The sequence below is a fragment of the Lissotriton vulgaris genome, chromosome 4_1 (genome assembly GCF_964263255.1).
Source record: "Lissotriton vulgaris chromosome 4_1, aLisVul1.2, whole genome shotgun sequence".
In the NCBI taxonomy this organism is placed as follows: Eukaryota; Metazoa; Chordata; class Amphibia; order Caudata; family Salamandridae; genus Lissotriton; species Lissotriton vulgaris.
The window spans coordinates 890,056,979-890,073,523 of record NC_141691.1 but is presented as its reverse complement, the minus strand read 5'-3'; the positions used below and the strand labels follow the sequence as shown (position 1 = coordinate 890,073,523).

Sequence of the window (16,545 nt, the reverse complement as noted above, 5' to 3'; positions counted from 1 at the left end):
CTACCAAAAAAACACTCCTCACATTACTGCTGTTGCTGCCTTTTTTAGTTATGCTTGATGTCATGGCCGATTCCAACTCCTACTGTTACCAATTCTTTAAAATAAATATAGAATGGGCCCCACCAGAAGAGTATTACTCTCTCTCAGCTTGCTGTATCATTCTGTCTCACAGGGAAGTGCTTTCATTGATATGCATGAGGGACTGTTTAACATCTCAATCAATACAAATTTATTTCTTTATTTCATATGGGCACTTTGTACAGAAAGCCCTCCTTTTGGCATTTTTTAAATTGCAATAGGCTTTTAAAAAAAGGATTTACTATGGATCGGGTGCAAGCCTTTACCAACGTCAATACTACCATGATTAAAGTCTACCACACCAACACCACAGCATTTGTGGATGTAAGTGTTTTCATGAGTAAATAATAAAAGCCAGACATGTGGTGTTGCAAAGGTTGTAAACTATTCGACTGATGCCAGACCACATCGATACACAAAAAACACCTCAAAAGTTGGTAAGAGTAAAACTGAAGGCAGTTTTATAACAACAAAAATGATCTACACTAGAGATGGATTAAAACAGGTCTGTATGCTTGCCCCACTTTTATTGAATTCGTTTATTTCAGAGCTTATCAACTGCTTGAAAAAAGCAATTTTAGTCCCTCAGTGTTTAGCTCAGATTCCTCTGGCAAGCCTGCAATACACAGATGCTATAGTCCTTCTCAGTAAGACCCCCGTTGGATTACGTCTAATAACCACCCAACCAGTGTATACCAAGAGGAATGCGCTTTTTTTTTAAAATATATTTTTATTGCAGAGTTATAAACCACAGGATACAATTAATCAGCCAGTACACTTGTGAGATCCCCCCGTCCAATAAGAATTCCCAGTCGTACACAGCCATTCAGCCCGCATCCCGGAGGCCGGGCGGCATATTATATCGCTCAAGAGGAACACATCACAGTGTACGTCCCATAGGGACCCTGGTTGAAAGATCGTTTTGCGTATCTGCTTTTACCCCCCCCACCCACAACAACATTCCCGTCAGCCATCCCAGTGATAGTCAGTGATGTTGCCCTTGTCGGGACCTGCCCTAGGCGCCATGGGTCGTCACACCTGGCCGCTCTACCCAGCCATTCTACCCTCCACATAGTAACCACCGTCCCAGTCGATCCAAGGCCCTAACAAGCGATCATCTAATGGCTTCCGGCCCTCCCCAAACACCCAACAACCAACCCCCCCAAAGCCCCCCCTCCCCTGGCAACTGCTAAGGTGTGTGCCTCGTCCTGTCGAATTGGATGGGTCCACTACAGTGCGTGGTGCTATGCTTCTGTGTTCGCCCCGCGGTGTCCAGCGGCTCAGTCCTCACCATCCTCATCCTCTACCAAAGAATCACGCATAGCCTGGACCACTAACTCCCATGCACGCGCCGCATCCAATGCCTTCTCATTCCCCAACTTTACAGCTTGCTTCATCCGGAGCACACTCTCGCAGTCAGACCACCGCAGCAGCTCATTCTTCCATCTACGCAGTGAGGGTCCCCCCCTGGACTTCCAATGCCACGATATTTCCCTCTGTGCCAACATCAGGCCCAGGTCTATGAATTTGCTTGTCACCCTGGTGTGCTTAGTATGCGGGAACCAGAGCAATAGGCACGCCGCCATGTCGAATTCCACCTCTCTGTCAGTCACTTCATTCAGAAGTTCCCCTACCTCCGCCCAATAGGTCCCCAGTTGTGGGCACCCCCAAAACAAGTGGTCCATGTCCGCTCCTTGGGACGAGCACCGCGGGCAACAAGCATCCGGCACCTGAAAGTACCGCTGTAATTTCTCAGGAGTTAAATAGGCCCTATGGAGCACATAGAAATGCACCTGCTGAAAACGCGCGTTTCTAGTGCCCTTCCACGTGCGTCGCAGGATGTGACCCCATGCCGTATCCGGTATGGGCCGGCCGACGCTCACCTCCCATTTAGCCTTGAGCCCTTGGAGAGGTTCCAACCCCTCGTTCAGCATCCTATTATGGAGGCACGTCACAGCTTTGAACGTACCAGCCGCCATCACCACATATTGGCACGCCATAGTCGTCGTGGGTTCCAGGAGCCCCTCTCTCCAGTGCTTTTGTATGGCAGCCACTACTGCCGCGTGTAGGAGAAAGCCCCCAGCAGGCAGCCCGAACTGGTCCCGGAGCACTTCGAACGGCGCCAAAGCCCCATCTATGTACAAGTCGCCCACCACCTGCAGTCCCACCTCCTCCCAATCCAGCAACGGGGACCAATCTCCTCCGTGCGGCAATGCCGTCTACATCCCGATCGGGATCTCCGGGGCATAAGGCCGCGATGCCCTCGCTCTCCGAAGGCTCCGTTGCCAGCACAGCCGGAGCGTCCGCTCTTCCATGGTGAGGGCCCGTAACTCGAGCCGCTGCTGCATGATGATGTAGGACAGCACGTGGCGTTGCATTCCCCGATCCCGGTCCTCCTCCGGGCCCCGGAACACCCTAGCTACGTTCTGTGTGAGGACCTGCAACTGCGCTGCAAGATAATACAGCTCGAGGTCGGGCACAGCCATGCCCCCTTCCAGCTTGGGGCGAAGTACCGTGCTCAGGGCTACTCTACGGCGGCCATGCCCCCAGAGAAAGCCAATTATCATTGACCGCAGTTCTCTAAACACCCCCTGGGGAATCCAGACAGGCAGCGTTCGGAAATAATAGAGGAAGCGGGGGAGCGCCACCATTTTCAACAGTGCTATCCTGCCCAGGACCGACAGCGGGAGGGTTGACCAGAAAGACAAGCTGCCCCGCAGCGCCCGGACACAGCGGCCAATGTTGCCCTCCAATAGGTCCGCAGCCGCGTGATAAATGCGGACACCCAAATAGGTGATGCAAGAGGGTTCCCATACTACACCCAAATCGCTGCTAGGGGCTGGCGATCCCGCACGCAGCGGAAACACACAGGTCTTCGCCCAATTGACCTTAAGGCCCGACAGCCGGCCGAACTCAGACAGCAGATCCATCGCTCCAACCAATGCCTCCGAGGTGTCAGCTAGGTACAGGAGCAAGTCATCCGCGTATAGCGATATAAAATGCCACTGCCCGCCACTAGCTATCCCCGCGTATCGGTCACCTGATCTCGCATGTACCGCCAAGGGTTCCATCGCCAGGGCAAACAATAGGGGGGAGAGAGAACATCCCTGTCGTGTTCCCCTGCCCACTGGGTACGCCGCAGACACCAGGCCGCCCAATCGTACTCTCGCCGTCGCCGAGGTATATAAGACCCTCGTCCACCTCCGAAACCCCTCGCCCATGCCAAACCTCTCTAGCACTCCATCCAGGAAAGGCCATTCCAAGCTATCAAAGGCCTTCTCGATGTCCACGGACAGAACCGCCGGTGCTCCCTCCCTGTCCAAGATGGCGTCCATTATTCCCACCAGGCGGCGGATATTTAGCGCCGTGCTCCTCGTGGGTATAAACCCGGCCTGATCCCTGTGTACCAGACCCGTCATGTGCGGGGCCAGCCTGGTGGCCAGGATTCGGCTCAGGATCTTATAATCCACCGTCAGCATGGACAGCGGGCGATAAGACCTCACATCCGCGGCATCCCGGCCAGGCTTAAGGAGCGGTACAATCAAGGCCTCCCGCATGGACCCAGGCAATGCCCCCGTCTCGAAGGTTTCCGTATACACCACCAGCAGCCTGGGCGCCAAGCTATCCACATATTGTTGATAGAATTCAACAGGCAGTCCGTCCACCCCGGGCGTCTTGTTGCGGGCCATATGTTTGATGGCCACCCGTATTTCCGTGAGCGTGATCGGGCTACCCAGCTCCCTCACGTCGTCCTCGTCCAGGACCGGGAGCTGCCTCTCCCCCAGGTATTCCGCGATGTCCTGAACCCCCACTCCTAGCTGACTCCGGTATAGTTCCTCATAATACCCCCTAAATCGTTCCAATACCGCTGCCTGGGAGTACACCATCTCTCCCTGCGCATTATTAATGCCGAGAATCGGGCAGCCCCTAAGTTCCGGGTTAGCTAATCTGGCCAAGAGGGTACCCACCTTGTCCCTTTCTGCGTGTGCCCTGATGATGTACTGCCTATAGTCATAGCACCTCAAACGTTCCATCTCGGTGGCAACCACTTCCTTCGCCTCCAACAACTGGGCCTGTAGACCTGGCCTGGCCGGCCTGCGGCGCTCCAAGTCCCTCAAAGTTTCTTCCGCTTTCATTAGGTCATTCAGCACAGTCGTACGAGCATTCGAGAACCTACCCTAACACACCCCTCTCACCACCACTTTCATTGCATCCCATTCAATAGACCTACTCGCAGCCGTGCCCTCATTCACTCCGAAATAACTATCAATGCCTTGCCGAACCGCATCGCTGAACACAGAGTCCTCTAGCGTCTCCGGCCGAAGCCGCCATGTTGGTATCACTGAGCGCTCTCTCTGCCACTGAATGTGCACCAATAGGGGGTTATGATCGGATATAGTCCTAGCCAGGTACTCCGCATGGGTAATCAATGGGGCCAGGGATCCCCCGCAAAGCACCGAATCGATCCCGACATGTAGATCATGGAGAGCGGAATAAAAGGAATAATCCCTGGTTCCCCTGTGCCGCTCCCTCCAGACATCCAGCAACCCCCATCGTTCCTGCCAGTCCTTCCTGTGCGCGGCCAGCCTGCGCACCGGAGAGTCTACTAGGGGGGGATGGGACCTGTCCAGAGCAACATCCGTAATCGAGTTGAAGTCCCCCCCTAACACTATCGGACCCGCCAGGAAAGAGGCCAAGGACCCCGAGAGACTATCAAAGTATCGGCCTTGGTCAGTGTTCGGTGCATAGACACAGCAGAAAACCACATCCCGTCCATATAACCTCCCCTCCACCGCCACAAACCTGCCATCCGGATCTACTACTTGATTCAGCACTTGAAAGGGTATCCCCGCCCTCACCCAGATCAACACCCCCCTGGCATACGCTGAGTAAGTGGTGCCAAACACCTGGCCCGCCATCTTTTCTGCAAGGCAGCGCACTCTTTTTTGGTGAGATGAGTCTCCTGGAGCATAGCAATCTGAACCCCCCTGCGTACCAGATATGCATGTACTTTGTGACGTTTCACCATGGTCCGCAGCCCCCGGACATTCCACGTTAGGCATTTCAGGTTAGGTAATGTCCCCATTCCAACTTCGTACAGTCCGAGTCAAATAACAAAGGTCCATGGCCCCCCCATTGCAGTTGCCCCCCCCCCGAACATTCCCAAAACTGAAACACTTCCCAAACCCCACTCCCCAGGACAGAGCACACGAACCCAATGGCCGCCCCCATCCAAACCTTGAACCAACTTCTCACACTCTTACCCTGTGGTCTCCACCACAGTCGACCTTAAGGGCCCAAGGGGGGTGAGTCGCCGCCGACCCCAGCTAGCGGAGCCCGCACCCCGCACCTTCATCCCCTCCAAAGCACACAGCTCCCCTCCCGGCAACCCGCCCTCCATCAACAGGATATCACCCTACCATGAAGTCCCGATCTAGGCCCAGTTCTATCTCAGCCGCAGAAAATACCATCCGATGTCTGTGGGGTCACTATCGGCCCCTTCGAGCTTTCCGCCTCTGAAAGTTCCTCTCCTGTTCTGCTGCCTTCCCCTCCCGAGTCCGTTCCTGCCCGTTCACTGTCCTGTTGCGACCCTGTAATGGCCGCCGTCGCTGAGAGCGCATCCCTCTTCTCCGCCGCCATTTGAGCCTCCCGTTTCTCCCGCTGGCGCCTGTTGCGGGATCTGATGCGTTGTGACTGCCTCACCCGGGGCTGCTTGGGTTGGTCTCGCCTACTTTGGTGTGATCTGTCTGTCCCCGCTCTATATGACTCGAGCCATTGCCAAACTTCGTCCGGAGTCTGGAAGAAGTGCGTAGTGCCGTCCATAATGATCCGCAGCTTGGCTGGGTAGAGCAAGGAGTACTGGATGCCTTCCTCCCTGAGCTCCTTCTTCACAGCGAGGAACGATGTCCTGTTCTTTTGGACCGCTTGAGTGTAATCCGGGAAGATCGTTACCGTACTGTTCTCCACCTCATACGGGCCCGAGTTCCTGGCCCGCTGGATGAGAAGATCCCGGTCCTTGTAGTGGAGGAGCCGCACCACCATCGGTCGGGGGGGGGCGGCCAAGCCCCGGCGGGCGAGCAGGCACCCGGTGAGCTCGCTCCAGAGTGAAAAAAGGAGTAAGCCCCTCCGGTGCCACCACAGTGCGGAACCAGTTCTCCATGTAGGCCACCGCATCCTCCCCCTCAATCCGTTCCGGCAGGCCTACGACCCGCACGTTGTTACGTCTATTGCGGCCTTCGGCATCCTCCGCCCTCCGTTCCAGTGAGTCCAGTCGGGCCAAAATGTCCGTGATCCTGTGCTCCGCGGTCACCACCGATGGCTTCAGGTCCAGCAACAGCTGGTCATGGTCCTTGACCCTGTCCGCCAGCTTCGCGTGATCCGCGCGTAGCAGCCCCAGGCCCGTGGCCACTTGGGCAATGTCATTGTGCAATGCTTCCTTAGTGGAGGTGATCGCATCAAGGATGGCATCCAAACGCCGGTTCAGCCGCTGTTCCTGATCAAGCTCCGGGGAGGGACTCTCACTCAGCCGAGTTGATGTCGCCGGGTCCCCCGCGCGACTCCCGGGCATCGGCCCTCCGATCGCCGCCATGCCAGGGTGCTGCGTCACAGGTCCTGTCGCCCGTTTTGCGATTACGCCCGTGGTTCCGTGTCGGTCTCCGGGCACCAGGCAGCGCAATGTCCCCGCCGACGCTCTCAGGAACAATGGCCAGGTGGACGGGCTCCGTTCCGTCACCCCCCTCCGGCCTGAGGGGGGAAGGAGAAGTCTCAGGGCGGTGGCCAACGAGGGTCCCCGAGCTCCTGGGTGAATCAGGTCAGCGTCCCCTGGTCTCAGTACACAGCACCGCCAATCCTAGTGCCTCGGGCAGCCAAGTGCAGGATCTTTTGCCACTCGGCGACAACTTGGTTCAGGGCTGAAGTTCGGGACCGTCCGACCTCCTCGCCGCCATTTTCTTCTCACCCTCGGCAACACCTCGGCCGCCTCTTCTCTCGATCTTCTCGGGGCCAGCAGTCACCGATTGCGCCCAGCTGTCCCCTCACACTTCAGAGGGCAGGAACGTCGTCTTCGGGTCGCCTAGGGTCCCGAAAACAGGAGAATTAGCGGGATTCCGCGCGGAGCTGCGAGCTTAAAACAAAAAAACAATTTCTCTTTGATTTGCATTTATCATGTTATTCTTTCCATTGTTGAGTTAATCAAAGTTAAACTGTTATATTTCATTTGCTACCGGTCTGAAATAATAAAAGATTGTGATTCATAGCTATTGACGTTTTTGGAAACCGGACAACCAAATATCTATAAACACTTATTTAGACTGCAAAGTAATACTGTCCAGGCCCAGATTCGCTTGAAATTCATCCTCATAAGGTAAGAGTTGTCTCAGGGTTTTTATTAAATTTTGTAGAAACTTGCACCAAGCGCCAGTATCCTCTTTGGGGTTTCACTTATGGGCCGAAATGGAATCTCCCAATAAATACAACCTGTGGCGAGAGTATTTATCCTCTGCCTTGCAGAATTTAGAGGTCCCTTTGCTTTTTTATATATATATATTTTATTTAACGGAGTTTTATATAGAGCAAACTTGACCGGAAGGAATCGGGTATCAGAACACTTTCCACGAGCACCAGTTGTGTTACAAGAAGACACATTAATTTTTGTTAGGCACGGGAAGATTACGTGATTTGCCCAGAATCACAGAATGTTGAGCGTCCTTGCCAAGACTCAAACCCGGTTTCCTAGATTTGAGGTCGACCGCCCTAGCAGTTGGGCCAACTCCTTGACTCTTCTTTAACACAATGGTCATAAACTCATACGTTCCAGCATTATTTGGATATTTTCATTTCTCTTTACCTAAAGTTGAAGGTAACACGCCTATGGATGAGCAATTCTCCATAAAAGATATGCTACCCATGTTGGAAGTATTCCTGGTCGTCTGAAAGCTATTTTCTCTTTCTGTATAAACAAAAAAGCCTATTACACGTACCAGGTACTTGTCCTAAGCTGATTGCTGCATGGAGATACTTTTTGCTCAAGCACTTTAATATTCAGCAGATAAGAACCTGTAGGCAAGTTTTGATTCTTTGTTTAAGTGGGTGGCATCCACAATTGACCTGCAATTTTGTAAAATACATGTATTATGTTTTTGCTCGCATGGCACAGTTCCAAAGTAATATAGAGTATAGGCAGCTTACATATATATTTTACAATAATTTTAATTGTTAGAGCAAAACAGTCTTGGTTTTTACTCTAATGCAGCGGTTCTCAGCATTTTGACTTCTGTAGACCCCACTGTATCATTACTTGAATCTGGGGACCACCCCATTGTGTCATTATTGGAAGTCGGGGATCCCCAGCCAAAGCAATTTCTATGAACTAAACCTCAAAACAATATACAAAAATAGAAGTGATATAAAAATAGAATATTTAAAAACACTTTTTTAAATATTGGAATATGTTGTTTAATTTACAATTGAATATAGCAAAAAGTGTACACATTTTAATTTTGATTAATTATATATACTTATTTAATTTTATGTGTATTATTTTAATATTATATAATTTTGGAAAAACAGTCACAGACGCCCCGAGTTGGCCTTGCCATCCCCTAGGACTCCTCGGACCACAGGTTAGGAACTAATGCTCTGGTGTATTTAACATTTTTAATTTTCTTATAAGCTGATCATATATACAGATTATGTTTGATGGGAATGGGAAATCTTGATGAAATAAGTAGTACAGGCAGTTTGTACAATATGTTATACTAATTTTTACCTTACTGTTTTATATCCTCCTTTGCTGTTTAAGTTTACAATGGTTTTAATTAACTACATAATAAAATAAATAAATCATGACTTTTCTACCAAGTTTAGCTGCAGCTGTACAGACAAAATGATTTACAGATAAAACAATAGAGAACCATGATTTCCTGCTCAGACCTCCTAGTTCTCGCCCCTGCCCTGAAAATGAGTTCAGAATCGTAATTTCTCACTTAGAAACATGTAAACTTTATTGACCGTTCCCTTAGAGAACCCTCTTTGTACAGTAACCGATGTGGCATTTTTAAGGACAACTCATGCAATTGCAACCAAGAACCTTGAAAATATGTATCCAAACGATGTACTTAAATGACAGGCTCAAGGTGGATTTACGTTTCAATGACAGAAATTGCCTTGTGCTTAACTGTTGCAGGCTGTGGGCACTTATACTGGATTCAACACCATTTGAACAATTAGCAGGGATGCTTTACTCTGCTATTCCAAAACTGACAGAGTATACAGCGATACATACAGAAGCAGAGTAAAGAAGAATAGTTTATCTGGGTTAGGCTAAAGTGATAAAACAACCAACAACACAATAATATGGACACCTAATATTGCTCTCTCTGTGTTTACCTAAATATTAATTATTATGTGACACAAACTCACTTTATTGGGCTCAGAGGGATAACATAGTGACGGGGCTGAGCGTAAGTGTGGGAGCTGGGCATAAGTTAGGAGCGAATTGTACACCTTCTAATTACTGATTGATTCTAGTTTAGTAATTTGCACTTCTTCCAACTTCCAGACCTAGAAACGAGGGTCTAACATGTATATGATACATTTTTTTGGATTTAAAAAAAACTACCATTTGCACGATCTGCCCTCTTGATCATAGCTAGTAAAAATAAGTATCAATTCTCAACACAATTAGCTCTAAACTTGTACATTTCTTTTGGACACAAACCAATATTTACACCGGAAATGAGAATAGTGATCTAAGTGGAATTAATATGTGACTTGGCTTTTTAGGATTCAAACCTGTGCTTCTAAAGTGATTACCCAGAAGCATGGAGCATTCATGGGGACATAGAAATATTACTTAACATCCAACAAGAGACTATCACTCTGCGGGTGTATATAGAGGAGACAACTGTTTACAAGTCCATGTGACTGGCAAAAAATCAGCCACACAGATTTTGAACCTACTATTCTTTAAACATCAAGCTATAGAATAACTGAAAATACGCACATACAGCAGTTTTAAACAGATACCTTCTAGAACTAGTCAAGAGACCATGGACCAAGTATTTGAGACTGATAAATATACTACTAAGAACTATTTCTCCACAAAGCATACGAAACTACAGAATTCCCCACCTACCAATTGTTATCCATTCAAACAAGAACCCCTTATTTTGTGTTACATGAATAAAATTGATTTTGTAAAAAGAATGGAGAAAGTCTGAGAAAAGAAATTTGCTCAATGGGCTACCAATGAATGCCATGAACTCAGCATGAGGTTAAGTGGGGAGACTGGATGTATTTGCATGAAAAGTGAAGCAATCGGTCTACCTGGATGCTTGTTGTGTGGATTCTTCGAGGGGATAAAAACACAAGACGCTGCAAAAATTTCTTTTTAGCCAATTGCTTTTTATAATTATGTTGAAGTCGCTCTAAAAGTGGGCAAAAGGGCGGCACACATTCCCTCTATACTGCATGCTTATAAAAACAATCAGCTCCACACAACAGTGCCAAAGCAATGAAACACCGAGCAAAATCACTGCCATTGAATAGATTCATTTACTGGATCAGAAGGGCCATACATCAACAGGGTAGACTGTGTATTATACCAGAGAAAATCATCTGGCTCCATTAAACGAATTCTTTAAAAATCAATCGTGCCTGAAAAGGCAGAAATGACACTGACAATATCCTTTGTTAGCAAACCGCGTGAGAATTTGATGAAAAAAAAATCAATAGAAGGTATTGGTTAAAGAAGCCAAAACCATCAGAAGGTAGAGATGTAGAACAATCCTAATTAGTGCCCTTGCTGTTAGCGCGCGCGCGCGCGCACACACACACACACACACACACACACAGTATAAATACCCATATTTCACGGGGAACTGTGAAATTGGTAAAATAGTCGTTTTCATCATCATAAAGACAGATCCCTAAACCACTCAGCAGAGTTTTATCACTATTGGGGCTACTAGGATTATGTGGAATGAAAGCTCACTTTATGTGGCAAGGTTATCTAAATTATGCAGCAATAAAATGCAAATTCTGAGGCACAGTCTCTGGTATTATCATTTTAGATAGAAACAGTTGAAGACACGGCATTGGATAAATCCACTAACTCACATCACTGTTGTTTCATCAGTTTAATCTTCAAGTGTAAACAAAACCTAAGCATTACAATATCAATCAAGTTCACATTGTTAGCTTCACTTTGAAGGAAACAGCTTTTTAAGGCTAACTAACCTAAAAACAGCACCAAAGAGGTAATACGGTTCTACACTGTCATTGCAGAGTTCTGTTCTGTCTATCACAACTATGCATCATTTTAGCCTTTTTCCATTTGTCATTTTACTGATACTCACATGACTACTACACTATCTTGAAAATCATAACAATAATGAGGGTACATATTTGCAAGCTAACGTATTAAAGAAGAGCTAATACAAGCTTGTGTAAATCATGTCAGCTCCACCTGATTACTGTTCAATAAACACCATGGCCCAAATGAAATGCATTTAACGTTACATGTTTTGACCTTAGTAGAGAATACAGTTCTGTACATTTTTCAAGTTCACATCATACACATCCGTTGTGTTGTAATAAACCAAGGTCCACTGGTAAACTGAAAAGATTATCACTAGGAAAATGTGTACGTCAGGGATCAGTACTGTGACTGGGATTGTTACACTTATTCACACATTATGTAGAGAAGGCAATCAAAATAGTGTGGTTCTCAAATCAGTCAATGAACAACACTGGAGCGAGTAGTAGATATGTAAAAACAAATCCATAAGATGACTTAGATACATAAAAAGTTGTACTCTCAGATCCTTACCTAAAAATGAAGCATGCAAGGTGTGGGGAATGATTGGAGTCTATGAACTCGGAAAGATTAAGCGAGCTATTGCCCAGAGTCACACAGTGCTGGGCTGATCTGCCGCCAGCTCAGGGAACCAAACCGTGAGCCCCAGAGTCAGTCGTCCTGGTCACTGCGCCACACCTCTTCCACAGTAGTGCACACCACACATTCCGCTCCAAGATAGAAAAGACCAACACACAATAATGCCAGGGCCATTTCATAGAGTATTATGAACGTTCAAATCTACAAAAACTATAGCTTTCATCAATCAAGAGTTCCTCACCTTGCCGGTAGGCATATACCGAAGATGCACACATTTATAGATAGCGGGTAAGTAAGCTACTGCACTTTATAGCCACTTAGGCATATTCAAACACGGTATTACACTACATGATCTTAATTTACATATTGCTTCATGCTTCAAAGCCGACTTCTATGAGCAGCCATGCAAGGAGCACTGGAATACTAAGTGGCAGGTCACACACCTCCATATCATGCTCAGACAAATATGCTAGATTTGAAGCAAAGGCCCCACACCAGTAGTTTTAAGTGCATGCAATATAAAATAAATACATACAATTAAAAAAAATGATTGGCAGTTGTTACTTTGCAGGTCTTTACTTCATGGGTAAGACACACATATATATATATATACATACACACATACTATTTTCATTACTACCGCTTAATACTACACTTCTTTAAACCCCCAAAAAATCCTTACTGCTCTCCATTTTGAGAACCCTACAATCCCTTAGAGCTGCACTTCCTGAACCCTAAAGCCCCTTGGTAACGCTACCCATCCTTAAACACTAACAAACACTTATTACCCCTTAATGCTACTCTCCCCTGAACTCTAAGAACCCTTATTGCCCTTTAATGCTATCCAAGAAACCCCTTACTACCCCTTTCCTGAACTATAAAACGTACTACCTCTTCCCTTCCCTGACCCCTAAACACCTCTTTCTACCCTTTATTGCTACCCTTTCTTGAAGGGTACAACACCCTTAATACTCATTTAATGACACCCTTCACTGAACCCTAAAAGAGCGTACCTACCCCATAACATTTAACCTTAAAACCACAACCGTATACATCAAATTGCGTTTATACATATTAAAATCTATCCACAATCCGAAATAATAAATATTTACATTTGAACTAGAACGTCCCTAAAGCCATTGTTGTTTTTCAGTGAATTTCTATGTTTTTTTAAACTCTATTTCCTAACTATAACGCCCCTGTAACCATTGTTTTTTTAAGTGAATTTCTAAGGTTTTAAAAATTCTATTTCCTAACTATAATGACCCTGTAACCTTTGTTTTTCTTAATTGAATTTCTATACTTTTTTAAACAGTAGTCCCGTTTGCAGAGTGGTGGAGAAACGGGGTGGGGCCTCAGAACAGCTCACAGCAATAGCACAATGTGGGACTTTCCGGAGGTAACATGAGGAGTTCCTGGCCCCCAAGGATCCTCAGCATCCATGAGGATTCATACTCCAACTAGGAGTGTGCCAGGAAGTGCATGTGCGGAGTGATAGAGAAAGGGGGCGGGGCCTCCGGCCAGCTCTCCACAATCCCGCTGTGTGGGACTTATTGTAGGTAACAAGAGGGGTTCCTGGCCTCAAGGACCTTAAGAATCCAAGGGGACTTCATCCCCCAACAAGTAGTGCAGCAAGAGGTGCATTTGCAGAATGGTGGAGAAAGGGGGCGGGCCTCCAATGACCTCTCAGCAATCTCGCTGTGTGGGACTTCCTGGAGGTAACAGGAGGGGATGTTGGCCACCAATGACCCTTTGGAGCCACGCACACTTCATTCCCCAACTAATAGTGTGCCAGGAGGCTCGTATTCAGTGTAGAAGAGAAATGGGGCGGGCCTCCCATGATCTCGCAGCAATCCCACTGTGTGGGACTTCCTGAAGGTAAGAGGAGGAGTTGTTAGCCCCCAAGGGCCCTCACCAGTGGAGGGGAACTCCAACATGGTGTGAGCCAGGAGGCCTCCTTGCAGAGTGGTTATGAAAGGGAGTGGGGCGTCCAACATCTTCCCCAGGCCAGCCTATTTTTGTTTATTTTTTTCTTTTATTAGGGGTGGGGGACCCCCACCCCGGGCCAATCCCAGCCTGGACACACCATCCCCGGGGCCAGGCCTTTTTGCAATGGCCGAGGGGTGCCACATGGCCCCCCACCCCAGACGTATTTTAGCCCCAGGGACCCCATCTCCCAGGGCTGGGCCTACTTGCAATAAAGAAGGGGAACAGCATGCCCCCCCCCCTCCCCGTCTGATTACGGGCCTAGTGACCGCATTATCCTGGGCCGACCTATTAAAAACAATTTATATAGAAGACGGAGGGTGTGCAGCTTCCCTCCCGGAACAAATTCTGCCCCGGAGAAGTCATCCCCCGGGGCCCCGCCTGCTTGAAACAGTGAAGGGGAGCGCATGGTCCCCCTCCCTGGGCTGATATCGGCCTCAGGGACCCCATCCCCTGGCATTTACATTTCTTTTTATTACTAGTAGGCGAGGGGTGCTGTGCAGTACCCCCCCCCTTCCCAGGCCGATTATGGCTACAGAGACCCCATATCCCGAGGCCCGGCTATTTATAAATGAGGGAGGGGGTCGCATGGCCTCCTCCCTAGGCCGAACTGAGCCCCGAGGCCTGGCCATCGGTCTGTGGCTGGCCATCGTTCTGTGGGTTTCCCATCAAGGCACCTACTCTCCACTTGGAACGTGGGGAAAGATTGCGGGACCCGGTATTGCTTTCAGAGACAAGGTGTTCAAAGCAATTCCCCTCTGCCTCCAGCAAGCAAGAGACATTCTGAGCTCTTGCTTGTGGGAAGCGGAGAGTTTGCTGTGGCTTGGTGGAAGTGGGAAAGCTCCTGCCAATCCACAGCAAACAGCTATGTCCCAGGGGTGGGCACACCAGGACATAGCAGAAGCTGGCCCTGGGGGGTGGCGGTCCACAGGGCCATCTATGGCTCCAGGAGGGGGGGGGGGCAAGTGGACCCCTTTCTTTTTTGTTGTAGAGTATGTGGTGGGCCCCAGGACCAAGAACTACCCTCTCCCATAAAAAAAATGAGTTGGCCATGTGGAGGTAGTGGTGGCCGGGGGGTCCCTGAGTCCCCCTAATGACAAATTTAAAAGCCCCGGAGTGCTGATGGTCCCTCTGAGAGGCCCCCCTTAATTCTGCATAAGCCACAGGAGGTGGTAGTCCCCAAGGCATTGATAAGCCTTAGGAGAGGGGCCCCATGAACGCCCCTTCCTTTATTTTCCACATGCCCCCGGGACCTGGCCCACCGGGGCACGTATCAGTAAAGAAGCAAGGGAGTCTGTGCTTCTTTTTTTTGGCAGGAGCCATGGATCCAACGAGGCTCCCGCCAAAAATTTAACAAAAAAAATGCTTTTTGGGCCCTGCAGCGTCCCTATTGGTCTCCCCCCCCCCCCCCCCCCCCCCCCCACACCCCCACAAAAGGCTTAAGGGGTTAGGGCATTCCTACTATGCCCCCTTTTCTTGCATATGTTTTTTCTGTAACTCGGCTCAAGCCAAGTCCCTAGATGGCTGCCAACATTTCCAGGTTTGAAGTGTTGACAGCCAATCAGATCTCAGCACGAGATCGGGAGGGTTTGCGGATACAACTGAAATTTGATTTTAATAACTCTGCAGCTACTGAACTGATTTACACCAAATCACAAAAAGGCACTTCCCTGGACCAACATCTACCTTTCTGCTAAATTTTGTGTAATTCTGATCAGCAGTTCGTGCTGTCGCAGTGTCTATGGAAATGAACATGGGGAAAATGTTTTTAGGGACCACCTGATGGATCACCCTTTTTCTCTCCCCCCTTCGATTGACGGATCACCCTAAAACTTTCAAGCTGAAGTGATTGCCAAACTAGTTTTGAACATTTCGTGAGGATTCATCAAGCTTTGCCAAAATTATTGACAAATTAAAAAATGCTCTTCCCTTGGAGACTAGGTTCTGACCTGAACTACCTACTGGCGACTGCCAGCAGGTAATATGTATATACACACATGTGGGAATATATATATATATTCCCACATGTGTGTATATACATATTATACATATATATACCCATGTATATTTAGGTCCCATAAGTAGCTAAACAAGTAACTTACCTATGAAGGCTAAGACTGAAAACTTGATACTTGCGATATAACCACTCACAATGTATCACCTGCGATGTAATGCCCCTGATGTAAAGCCTGCGAAGTAACGTCACATACCAAATATATATATATATATATTTGCAAGTATCACCCATTATACTCATCAACATGTTTGCTGCAGCACTCACATTTATTCATTGTGTGGATACGCTCCTTCCAAAATGTACTGCAGTCCAGCTCCCTGTTATCACGCATTGCTTTTTAGAAAGTGGCATCACTGCTAAATTAATCTTACATTTATGGCCTAAGCATTCTCCTTTGACACAGTGGAGAGAAAAGCCTTGCCTGTGAAAAAAACACTGGCCTCTGTAGAAATGTATTTCTGAATGACTGTCCTTTAAGGCAACTCATAGAAGATATTTACATTTGTTTTAATAATATTTCAAAATGCACAGGTACTAAGTTACAACATACACAATTAACATTTAAAAC

At 48.0% G+C, this 16,545-nt stretch overlaps 1 protein-coding gene across 1 annotated transcript in view; it reads right to left on the bottom strand.

Moving 5' to 3' along the window:
- Positions 1-16,545, bottom strand: part of PTPRM (protein tyrosine phosphatase receptor type M) — a 1,525,420-nt gene that overhangs the window by 393,436 nt on the left and 1,115,439 nt on the right. The window lies entirely within an intron of this gene.